The sequence below is a fragment of the Gallus gallus genome, chromosome 1 (assembly GCF_016699485.2).
Source record: "Gallus gallus isolate bGalGal1 chromosome 1, bGalGal1.mat.broiler.GRCg7b, whole genome shotgun sequence".
NCBI classification, from domain to species: Eukaryota; Metazoa; Chordata; class Aves; order Galliformes; family Phasianidae; genus Gallus; species Gallus gallus.
The window spans coordinates 96,179,640-96,192,103 of NC_052532.1; the positions used below are offsets into that span (position 1 = coordinate 96,179,640).

At 37.1% G+C, this 12,464-nt stretch overlaps 1 protein-coding gene and 1 long non-coding RNA gene across 4 annotated transcripts in view; one reads left to right on the top strand and one right to left on the bottom strand.

Annotated features, from left to right (window-relative positions):
* ROBO1 (roundabout guidance receptor 1) overlaps window positions 1-12,464 on the top strand; it is a 707,723-nt gene that overhangs the window by 127,642 nt on the left and 567,617 nt on the right. The gene's annotated exons all lie outside the window — the stretch shown is intronic.
* The window catches only part of LOC121107710, a 50,228-nt gene continuing 49,134 nt past the window's right edge, over window positions 11,371-12,464 (bottom strand). Inside the window, exon 4 of the long non-coding RNA XR_005842057.2 lies at window positions 11,371-11,648. This is a non-coding gene — a long non-coding RNA (uncharacterized LOC121107710). The remainder of the gene's footprint in view (window positions 11,649-12,464) is intronic.

The window sequence follows — 12,464 nt, forward strand, 5'->3', positions numbered from 1 at the left end:
AAAATGTGATTGTGCTCAGCTAGTCTTTTACTGGCTGATTGCTTGAAAAAGAATGGCAATAAAATGGCATTTCCCCTCACTTGCAGGTTAGGCAATTTCAGATGAAAGATGGTACTGAATAATGGTGTTTAATAGTCCTTAAAGGATTTTTTTCTTCCTTTAATTGATATAACCTCTTTGGACTGCGTTAGAGTCAAGAGTCCAATTCTCCCTGAGCAGGTTCTTTATGATATTCTGCATGTGAAAGATTTGATGCCTAATACCCGATTTTCTTATTTGATGTTATCTGACCTTACGTGGGATTTTGATTTAACCGTTTTGCAGTGTTGCATGTAAATCAAAATACAAGTACACTTAACAGAGTATAACAGCGGAAGGATAGCTGAGTTGCAGTACAATCCCTGGCTGCTGGGAGGGAGTACATGGGTTCAGGCCAGCTCCAGACCTCTGCTCTCTTCAAAGTACTTCTTGTAATTTGTTCATTTTTCTCTGGTCTGTGTTGGACTGAACCACATGTTAACCTGTATCTCACCAGTCTGACTAGCTCAGGAGGATATTTGCACTCCTTTGATTAAGCCTGGGATGAACAGGTACAGAGCTGATTGATACACTCAGCTGATGTAGGTGGGTGTTTGTCTAGCCTAAAGGCCACCCTCTGACCCCTCTGTGTTGCAGCTTTCTTTGCATCAGCAGCAGTCCCTTCATGAGTATGAGCCATGCCTCCTCCAGAGCCTCTTTTGTTATTGTAGATATTCAGTGACAAGTCACAGTACTAGCTTTTGATGCTCACAGAATATGGCAGCAATGAGGGCATAATTTAACCATATGGTGTATGAAAAAAAATTATTTTGTTGATCATTAGGAAATAAATGCAATTTTTATACAAAATCAAGAAAGTCATGGGGAAGGTTATTTAAAAAGTTTTAGGCAGTATCAAATAAAATTATGAACTCCCAGATTCAAAGCCACCTGAAGGGTCCTAGGCTACCTTATTTTTCCTCATGTAAACTTTGCTACCTGTCTCTCATTAACTTTACTGCTTTTTCCTGTATAACTTTTCTTTCTGCTGTGTACTGTTTTTGATTAGGTATGGTATCCAAGACATGGTATCTTATTCTGCATTCCAGTGCTTATATACGTTCTCTTAGCATAGCCAAGACTATTGGTTGCTATTTCCCTATCACTGTACCATCGCCTTTTCCCTTGTCTCTCCGACCACTCAATATCCTATCACAGAATCACAGAATGCCTTAGGTTGGAGGGGATCTTAAAGAACATCTATAAATTCATTCAGTAGAAATAGTGGAGATAAAGGGAAAGTAGTAAGCTTTATTGATACCAGTGAACAAAATTAGTACAAAAGCTAGCATAAAAATACTGTGTGCCTAGTAATGAGGAAAAACCTGCTCCAGGTAATGAAGAGATTATATGTTTATTGTATCATCAGTTACTTGCCTCTTTTGTAAGCTAAACAGATCAAAGCTAGTTAATCTTTTTCCAGTTAAAACTGGTTAATATCTTTTCAGTGATGAGGAGAATTACCCTCTTAAGTATTTAAATATTTCTGTATCAGATCATAGGCTTAAAATTTCTGCTAAGTAACAAGGGTGACTGTGAGCTCTTAGTACAGAGTTCATATACTGAGCTATGAAGATCTTCATGTATTCTTCTGAGGACCAAGATATCCTCTTGCAGGAATACAGTGTTGTGAACTCTCAAAGTGACAGTGAGAATGAGATAGAAGATGAGCTCTAGAGAGTGATGTGGAATGTGCAGGCCGTGTGGTGTCTGAAAAGACTGAGAAGGCTAAGAGATTTGTTGGACTCTGTTAATCACTTCCATTCACTTCTTTATGGATTTCATTAGGGCTTATATCTCTTCCTGTCATATCACATACTCACCTGCATGCATGTTACAGGCACCCAGTGATGCTTGACTGAGCTCCAGATTTGCACTGTCTCATTCCACATCCTCCCCTCTTGACGCTTTCCTGGATCTTTCATCATTTTAACCAGATTTACCCTCCCCCTTTTCTGTCCACACACCTGCTGTCTTAACTACTTGTTTGAAGCAGCATTTAGTACAAGATCAGAAAAAAATGCCTTCTCTACAATATAGTTGGGAGATTTGATACCACTCTTAAGCTTTGGTTCTCTTTGGAATTTTTGTTGCAATAGAGGAGGAAACATCTTTATAAAATATGTGCAACATTTTTAGGTTAACTGATAAGTCAGCAAAGCACATTAACTTAATGAAAGTGTAGTGTTTCAATAAGGTCTAAGTGCTTTAATCTTGAATTGTTTTATTGCATCATAAAATGTTCATAATTAGACTGTTAAAGTTGATATCAGAGTAGAAGTCAATATTTAGTGGGAGTCAAGAAGTAGTAGGACACCTCAGTAGACCTGGGAATATTAGTTGTTCAGATTTTGGAAAGAAAGGTTTTATTCTGTCTTTATGTGACTGGTACAATGAATGCTAGGATGGAAGGTAGTTTTGATTATATATTTCTGGTACATTTCATTGCAGTCTTTGTTAAATATATCTATGTATATACTCAGCTGATACTGATCTGTAGTAACTTTTATTAACTATGATAGGATTCCAAGGTTGTCATAGAGAATATCTTCCCTGATTAGTTGGTTTGTTTTTTGCCTGGAATATTTTTTTCTAGAGTGAAAGTTTATTAATTAAAGACGCAATTTGCCATTAATTACATCCAGTATAGAAGAAGGATTTCCAAAGGCTTTAAATGCTGCATTTCTTATTTCTGTAGATAGTATGTAAAATTGTCTCTTTCGCTGATGCTTTAGAAAGTAGGGCGTTCTTGATTTGTTATATGGTTATATTTTAATACTAAGAATATCATTACTATAAGTGTTACTTGTAGTAACAGTGATCAGTAAATATGTAGTTGTCATTTCTGTTGAAAACTATTTGGGGCAAAATAAAGCCACTAGTCATAGAGCATCCTCAAGTCTTTAACTACATTTGTTATGATGCAGTATTTCCATGCATATTGCTTGTTTTAAAACTGGACCTTAATATGCTATCCAAAGTACCAGGTAAAAATCACTAGAGCTGTTTCTGTGAGGAAAAACATGAGATCAATTTAGGGCATAACCAATTCTGTAATGCAGTTATTGGTACTTGAAAAAATAACTGGAAAAAAAAATAACTGTGTCTATCCATATTGCTGTTCTAATTCCCATAGAACAAGTAAGAGAAGATTGGCTGTAATTATTTAAAAAAAAAAATTGCAAAAACAGGAAAGGATTCAAAGATATCATTTAGTTTTTTTAAGTTCCAGCAAAATATATCTATATGTGTACGTTTTTAATGTAAAGTGTGTAAATGTAGTATGTGAAGAACTAATGCCATTGTAGCCAGTTCTGGAGCTCCTGAATTTAAAGGAGAAACAATGTTACCTGAAGTTCAACTAAAACTGGTGCTGGGTGTGAACCTTCCCCAGGGAAAAGTGAAGACAAGACTGAAATTGGGGTACACCTTGTGTTCACAATAATGTGACTGTTAAAGCTGTGATCCTGAATTTGGAAATGCAAATGTGGAATCTTTCTAAATCTAAGTAGAAATGTTTGTGTGCTTACAGAATGTTAAGATTACTAGTAATGGTGTTGCAGTTACTATGGCCTGTGGTGGAAAGGGGTGTTTTGCTGTACTCATAGTCTTCACTTAAACAATTCAACAACATTTGTTTAAAATTTTACTTTGTTTCTGAATGAATTTCATTTTAAAAACTTGCATAGACATGCAGTCATAGATTTAGGGGGAAAAAGAATGGAAAGTGATATCTTTAAAATTCACATTATAAGCATATAGGAAGTAGATTTTTCTTCTTCCACTGTGGGAAAGAAGCATGCTATTTTAGAGATCACTGTTAGTTCCTTTGTGATCTTTAATTTTTATGAGATTTGAAGTGGGATCTGAATGTATTAAAAAAATACAAGTAGATGAACATTCCGAACTCTTCCACATATACATGGTAAATATCTTGGAATTCATATAAATTTAGAATAATCACACTGATATTTTCACTTTAGAATTCAAGAAGTATAGTACAGATGCTGCAAGGCAGTGACACATTCCATTATTTTAGAAGCCTACATTTCTACTTAGTTTTCAAGACTACATAAAATTGAGAGGATGAAAACATATGGCAGATAACTAAATTGTGGAATTTAGCTTGAAATTCAAACTTCTTCATTCATCATCTGTCTCATCCAATAGGTATTGTTTAGGCCCCACTTAAATAAGAATTATGTGTAGAAGATACTGAGACAAGTTTAATACATCATATCATTGTATGTGAGAGTTGTGAAGTGGCCAAGAAGACTGGAATAATGCCAGCCACACTACATTCTATTTCTGTATCATTTAAACTGCTTGTCATGATGCATGGTGCTGTCTTCTACATTCATTTCCTGTATAAAGACTGCTTCTTGGAGGGAGGGAGGGGAATGCGAGAATCACAGTATTGCTGCTTCAAGACAATGTATTTTATTATTACTGTAGAAAATAAATTTTGAAATACATTAATTTGCAAAGGATACGTGTCCTCTGCCTCCTCAAAACACAGCAAGCTTACCAAAAGATTTGGTGGGAGCTGTAAAGCCTGGGATGAACTCCCAGATAACCTTTGTTTTACTTCTTCCCTGTTAGGTGTATTGCCTTGTTTCTAGCTTTATCCTCAGGTAATAATTTGACATAGAGAACCTTAGGTATTGACCTTGCCAGCGTTTGTTCTTACACTTGAATAGGAATGTGTATTTTCCTGCAAAAATTTCCATATTTAAAAAGTATATATATATGTGCTACTGATTTGGCAATATATGCCTCATGATAGTAGAGACAGACATGAAATGACTGTGTGTGGGTATGTTTACCCAGCCTAATCTAAACTATTTCTAGTGATGACCCCTCTGTCCAGGAGGTCCTGTAAACTCTCTTAGGCAATATGTATACCAATCCTTTATGAATATGTGAATTTCAGTGACATCTTGCCAAAGTCTTTTGCCAAAGGTTTAGTCAGCAGTCTTCACAACTACTGAGAGTTAAATTAAGAAAAGCAAGTATAAATGTTGTCTTGTGGAAGAAAGAAAAAAAAAAATATTCAGAGGAGCTCAGAAGTATTCATAGTAACAATGGGACTTCAGATCTACCACAAGTATAAATCAGGACTGAGAAGAAGGACAATATTCTACAAAACATCAATTTTTGAAATGTGCTCCCATGAACAGATGTAAGGAAAACAAGCATATGTATTTATGTAAGAGAAGTACATTGTATGTATGAGCATGATGCAAATGGTACAAATTATTAAATGTATATAGAAGAAATAATTTCATTTAGAAATACCTCAATAATATTCAAAACTTTTAAGCTGTTTTTATGGGGATTAGAATACAAAGTAATTATTTCAAAGTAGTAAATATATTCTAAAAACTAAATCACTGTATTCACTATCACTGTCTCCTGAGACAATTCATGTGTGATGTGATTGTTTCAGGTGGAAGGAAAAAACTAGGGAAAGTAGCATTTCCAAATTTGACATGGATTGTGTTTGTCACTTCCCTGGATTGAGTTTCTAGTCTGGAAGGGAGGCAAATAGAAAGAATCACATATCAATCTGTCTTCTTGGTTAATGTTTGAAAAGTAATTGATGAATGTGGGGTGTAAATGTTAAGTGTTAATACCACAAATAATCTTGTTGTGATATTTGAATTATGAGAGAATCTAAGCCTTCTGACTTACCTTCTTAATGAAAACTCAGTGAAGAACATTACCCTTTTATGACTGAAATAATTAGGACAAGTTTAGTGCTTAAGGGTCAGGAAGAGTATGGATTCATTGACTCTACAGATGAAGATGAGATTTGCCACTTCTTGTTCAAGACATATTCATGAAATTCACTGTCACAATATATATGTTGCAAGACTTGCCATCATTTTTTGTCTTAACCACTAATCTAGCCCAAAATCCAATCTGGAAAATGTTTTTTCCATTGTAATTTAGGGTTGTATTATTACCTTTTTTATTATGAGTGTATGCACACAGCTCATACATTTGTAAAAAAACTTACAAAGACTGTAGAAGACTTCAAAAACTGTAGTTAAACACTTTGTGTATGCAAAACAGAATAGCGGCAAGTTTCCTGTGCTTGTCTCATATTTTGCTTGGTAATTGTGAACAAGGAAACATACCAGTTATCTGCTTTAATCATGAGTAAAGCATCTTACGTGATGCCTTTTCTTCAAGTTCAAATTTCTCTTTAATTTTACTTTCCTGCAGGGGCATTCAGTGTCACAAGTACTTCATATAGTAATCAGACAAATGTCCTCTTTTTTCCCTCCCTTGGAGTCCACTCTAAATAGTCCAGAATTCTGTCTTGAATAGTTATTTCTAAATTATTAAAATATGGTTATACTGCATTCTAGTGGTGGATGAAAGAGTATCTAGTTGTTTGATCTTCTTTTCAAACTCTGTGGTCCTGCATGTACAGATTCTTATTCTGCATATTTGATGCAATAAGAGTATTTACTCTGTTGCAAGCTTTATATCAGTTTAGATTTATTTTAATGATTTTTGTTAATTAATGCTATAATGTGTAAGCGAATGTGAACAAAACATCAGAATACCTTACTGTTTTACTAGGAGTCTTAACTCTCAAGGTTACAGCATGCTGTTAATGATTCAATAAAATGATTAGGCTAGACTAGCAGCTGTAATTTTTCCTGGAGATATGCAAGAAAAAAATATTACTTTTCTTTACATCAGTTCAAACTTAAATATGTTGGATGGCAGCATGCACTTGTGAAAAGAAGATATTTTCTAGGGAGAGAGAGAGGAAAATATAGGTAGCCTGGACTATGTGGAGGTCCTTTACCATCAGCCCAGTAGAGAGAAATCTCTGTAAATGAGAGAGACGATTGCTTTTTGAAGCATTCATTGGGAAAGAAGTGACACTGCACACTGACCTCTCTAGGAGAACAAAGGCATGAGTACCTTCACTGTGGTAGTGATACCACTAGTTAGAATTTTAGACTGAAACTCAATCAATCTGCCCACAGCATTTTGTTCTTTCCTCAATTTCTGGCAAAAAAACTGGAGGATGTACTACTCATAAGTGTTTCGTGCTTGCAAAATGGCAGTGTTAGCTTTCTGTCCCCTTGTTTTTTCTGTTTAGGGACAGTGTTAGTACAACTATTAAAGTTCAATTAGTATTTGAATGTTCACAGCAATTGTACTGGGATGACTGACGTGATATGATGCTACTGAATGATGTATTGGTGGGTAAATGCTGCAGAGCAGAATGTCTGGAGATGGGGGTCCCAGTGCCTTCTGGACGATATGTCCAGCCCTGGGATCCCAGCTCTGACTTCAGCAGAAGTGATTCTTCCTTATCTCATGATATGCGTATTGTCTTTCTCCCTTCAAACAGTTCCATTCTCTTAAACTCCCAGAATCACTCAGAATCACAGGAAATAAAAGTTTTAGCAGAATCCACACTTTGATGTATTTTATAAACTGCTTCAGATTATCTAAAATTGCTTTCCAGGGCCAGATGTCTTTCTTTCAATATTTCAAGGCTCATGAACCTAATTACAAGCTAACCTATTAATGCTACCTTGCAATGTCTCAACCTAGGTGTTAAGAAAGACCTGGTAGTGCCTCAGAATAGCTGTGACTCGTTCCCTTCTTACCTATAATTATAAGAAGAACTTGTATAATCTGTATAATTTACTTGTGTGATAAATCCATTCACAGAAATTTCTAATACACAAAACAAATGCAAAACAAACAAAGTCAAATGTGCATATGGTTGCAGCAGATACTCATAGGCAAACCTTTATGGAGTGGCAAGGAAGTGACTTAAGGTTAAAAAAATAATAATAAATCATAGAATTATAGGATGGTTTGGTTTGGAAGGGACTCTTAAGATCATCTAGTTCCAACCCTCTGCTATAGGCAGGGACAGCTCCCTCTAGACCAGGTTGCTCAAAGCCCCATCTAGCCTGGCCTTGAATCCTTCCAGGGAGGGGGCATCCACAACCTCACTGGGCAACCTGTTCCAGTGTCTCACCACCCTCACAGAAAAGAATTTCTTCCTGATATCTAATCTAAATCTATACTCTTCTAGTTTAAAACAATTTCCCCTCATCCTGTTGCTACATGCCCTTATAAAAAATCCCTCCCCACATTTCCTGTAGGCTCCCTCCAGGTACTGGAAGGCTGCTATAAGGTCCCCCCAGAGCCTTCTCTTCTCTAGGCTAAAGAACCCTGGTTCTCTCAACCTGTCCTTGCAGGGGAGGTGCTCCAGCCCTCAGATCATCTCCATGGCCCTCCTCTGGACCCACTCCAACAGCTCCATGTCCATTTTGTGTTGGGGGCTCCAGAACTGGATGCAGGTGGGGCCTCACAAGAAGGGCAGAATCACCTCCCTGAACCTCCTGGTCACACTTCGCTTGATGCAGCCCAGGGTACAGTTGGCCTTCTGGGCTGCAAGAACACATTGTTGGCTCATGTTGAGTCTTTCATCCTCTGACATTGCCAAATCCTTCTCCTGAGGGTTGCTCTCAAGCCATCCTCCTCCTAACCTGTATCTGTGTTTGGGAGTGCACTGACCCAGGTGCAGGACCTTGCACTTGGCTTTGTTGAACTTCATTCTTGACTGTGTTCTTTGGAACTCTGCAATTCATGTCCTCAGAGTAAGGAGGAAAGAGAGAAGCACATCCTCTACTCTAGGTGTGTCAGGCTAGCATGTCAGAGTAAACTGCCAGTGCTCGTGTGCTCACTTGAACAAACTGCAGAGGATGTTGTTGACCACAGAGCTTTTGCTGCTGTTTGTATCTGACTGCTCCATGGCCAAGCTGGCCCCAACGTCACTCATCAGTTTAAGCTGTTGTTTATCAGCAGCAGCGCCAGAGGATCTAACTGTCTGAATTCCCCTGTCAGAGAGTAATATACAGGGTTTTCCAGGGGATTTAGATTTTTATTGCTTTTATTTATAGAGACTGCTCTAGAAGTTTAATTGGGCCTGAAATTTTTTACAAAGCCGGTGGCTGTAAGCAGTTTCTGTAACTATCAGTGACAAGATGTTTCTTTTCAAATAAACCAGAAAAGCTCCTGTATGTAGCTAGGAAGTAATTTCATTAAGACAGAAACTGCTGACGGTTTCAGCTGTAACTTATGACTGGAAACTATTCTTTCTCTGTTCAGAAAGGTAAAATAAAAATAATCTGAACTAACTCATACATTTACAAATGCTTGTTTGCTTGATTATTTACAATAATGTTTTACTACTAAATAAATATTATTTAGTTTAATATAACTAAAATGGTTTCAATCTGTGCTCATTATTAGTGAGGATGACATGTTTTTACCCATGGTTAGAGTACTGAGTTCATCAGTAATTTTATTCAGTTAGGACCTAGCCCTAAACTGAATACACAAAGAAATGCAGGAAAATTGAGGAGAACTAGTGATTTTGTTAAACTTTCTAATTAACTAGGGATGCCACTGGACTTAGAACTTAAGTCTTCTCTTTATAATAAACAAAAGTGAAGTTGTTTCTTTAACTAGGTAATATTGTTCTGGGTCAACATGTCAGTCATCAGAACACCCTGAAACTTAACAAGAGTATAGACAAGGCTATCACAGGACAATCATGATCAGATCAATGATCCATATGTCTTGTCACCTCAAATCCTAAAAGGACCAGTAAAAAATACATATACAATATAACAACAAGGGAGACCCACTTCTCTATGAATTTACAAGGGATTTCTAAAGCCCAAAGCAGCGATTTTCACTTCAATAGCCTTTTGGGGGAGGAGAGGGTTATCCATAAGTTTGTCTAAATGTTTTTTTTAAAAGCATATAAAATTTTAGCTTCTTCTCAGTCTTGTGGTAATAAGCACAATGGTTTCACTGGCTTTTGAGAAAGACTGTATTTCAGAATCTATGAATATGCCACCTGCTGCCAACTACTTTTGCTGCTCTATTGCTTCTGTGTTAAAGCTGACTGAGAGTAGTTTTTGCCATTCTTGAGTAATCTTTTCTTAGCTATTACTGTTATTAATCCAGTCAACGTTCTAGAGAGCTGGTATTTCCACATTTGAGAGGGTATTATACTCAGTCAAATGTGAAGTTTTGGGAATTTAGCAGATGTATATGTACATAAATACTGTGGGCATCAGTGTGTTCCCAATGTTTTTTGATAGTGATCTTTAGCCATTGTCATATTTTGGTCCATCTATATAGCACTCAGGCTTTCTGTTTGGGTCTATCTGGAACCTTATGCCAGCTGACTACAGTAGCAACAGATTTGATTTTTTTCTTCTTTGGAAAATTAGGATGAAGTACTTTAAAAATTGTTTTGGTAGAATAACCTTTATAATTTGAAGTGTTTTTAAGTTTCATTGTGTTTAATTTCTATTATTTCTAGTATGTATTACTTGTGTGATGGTATCTCTGTGCTACACAATGCAGAAACATTATAAAAGTCTGCCACATTCTGTATCTGCTTGAAAGTGACTGGAATCTGAGGTTGAAAAGAGCATAAGGTTTCTGAAACAGCTAGGAGCAATATGAGAAGCTGTGAAATAACCCTCACAGTGGTGTGTGTGTGCAACAAAGCAAGGGTTGAAAGAAAGCAGTGAGATTGTTTCCTGGGTGTACACATAAATACTTTCTCATATAAGATGAGGTATAGGAAAAGAGTGATTAAAAAAAAAATTAAGCTGTCCATAACCTACTCGATTTTGAGGATTTTGAGTATCACTTCCCCCTTCTATAACTTTTGTTGTAGTTCAGTTTTTATTGTCATACAGCTAAGTAATCCCAGAGAAAGCAAGCAGATATTGTCATTATAGTTGTAATTACGAGACTTTGATGTTTCCAATATCTCCTTGTTTTAATTTGAAGTGTGTGAAGGGTCAACTTGAACTATATGGTTGGCCTGATTAGGGGTTTCACCCAGCAGGTGACTGAGCACCACACTGTCATTTGCTCGTTCCCCATTTCCCAGTGGAATGGGACAGAGAATAAAAAAAGCTCACAAAGTAGAACTTGTGGGTTGAAATAAAACTATTTACTAAGATATAGTCATTACTATTATCCTTTTCCTTGTCTATACATGTATACATAGATATATGAATGTATACAACAAACAGTTGCTCACCACCTCTCAACTGATGCCCAGCTAGGTGTCCAGACAGTGGAAGAGAGAGAGAGAGAGATGAACTCCCATCCCCTTCAAAACTCCTTCTGCATGATGTCATACGGTATGGAATATCCCTTTGGCCAGTTTAAGTCAGTTGTCCTATTTCTGTTCCCTCACAACTCCTGCAAATGGCCTTGCCTCTGTACAACAGTGCTTAGCAGCAGCTATAAACACTGGTGTGTTGTCAACACTGTTTTTCTCCTAGAACAAAAAGATAGCATCATACCAAATACTCTGAAGAAAACGGTTGCATCCCAACTGAAACTAAGACACCTGTGCAATATCAAAACATAGTAGTAAAGGTTTATATAGCTCAGCTATGACCAACTACAGAAGGAAATGTGTATCAACTTACTGTGCCTTTTTTTTTCTTCTGGATTTAGCCTCATACTGTGAGTACAGGCAGCTGCGAGGAAGCAAACAAACAAAAAAGGCAGCCATGAATCTTTTGGGATACAGTAATCTGATTATGACTTTCTCCCAGCTTTCCTAGACACTTTTGGAAGGTTTTGGAGGTTTTCCCCCTTCTATCTGTTTAGGCTGCCCAGGGGGAATTGTCAAAAGAGGAACTGCAAAGCTAACAAATCCTTTGCAGTTTCAATCATATGTCAGCTGCAGAATGTCAGGTTTAGGAACCTAGGAGAAACTGGAGCTGGAAGTCCAGCCATACTCTTCCTATTTCCACCAGTCTGGCCTGAAATTACACCTTCATTGTAGTTAAGTGCATCATCTGAAGAATGAGAAAAATGGTAAAGCCATGAATGAAGAGAGATTGGAACAACAAAACAGACAGTGAGAAGTGTATATGGAGTGGTGTTCCCCCTTACTTTGCCTTGCCTTGCCATTTTCCCTCCCCTTTCCTTTCCCACTTGCCTCCTTCATCTTTCCACTTTCCCCTTCCTCTCCCTTTGTCTATTGGTAGTTTGCATGCTTGTATGTTAACTCTGAAGATAATACAATCTCATTCTCCCATAGTATCAATCTCCAGCCTGTGAATCATCATGAAGCCTGAAATATTATATATACTAGGTAACAAGCCTGGTATAATGTAACATGAGTTCAGTTCAAAAGATAGCATGTCTGATTATAAATGGTACCCATTTTTCTTGGGTTTGTGTGCCATTTGAGTAAGCGTGTTGGCTTCTCTGTACGAAGTGAGGCAGCTGGAACAGCTGCTGGCCTTCCCCTAGCTCAGTAGCCCTCTACTGACCAGTTGTTGCCT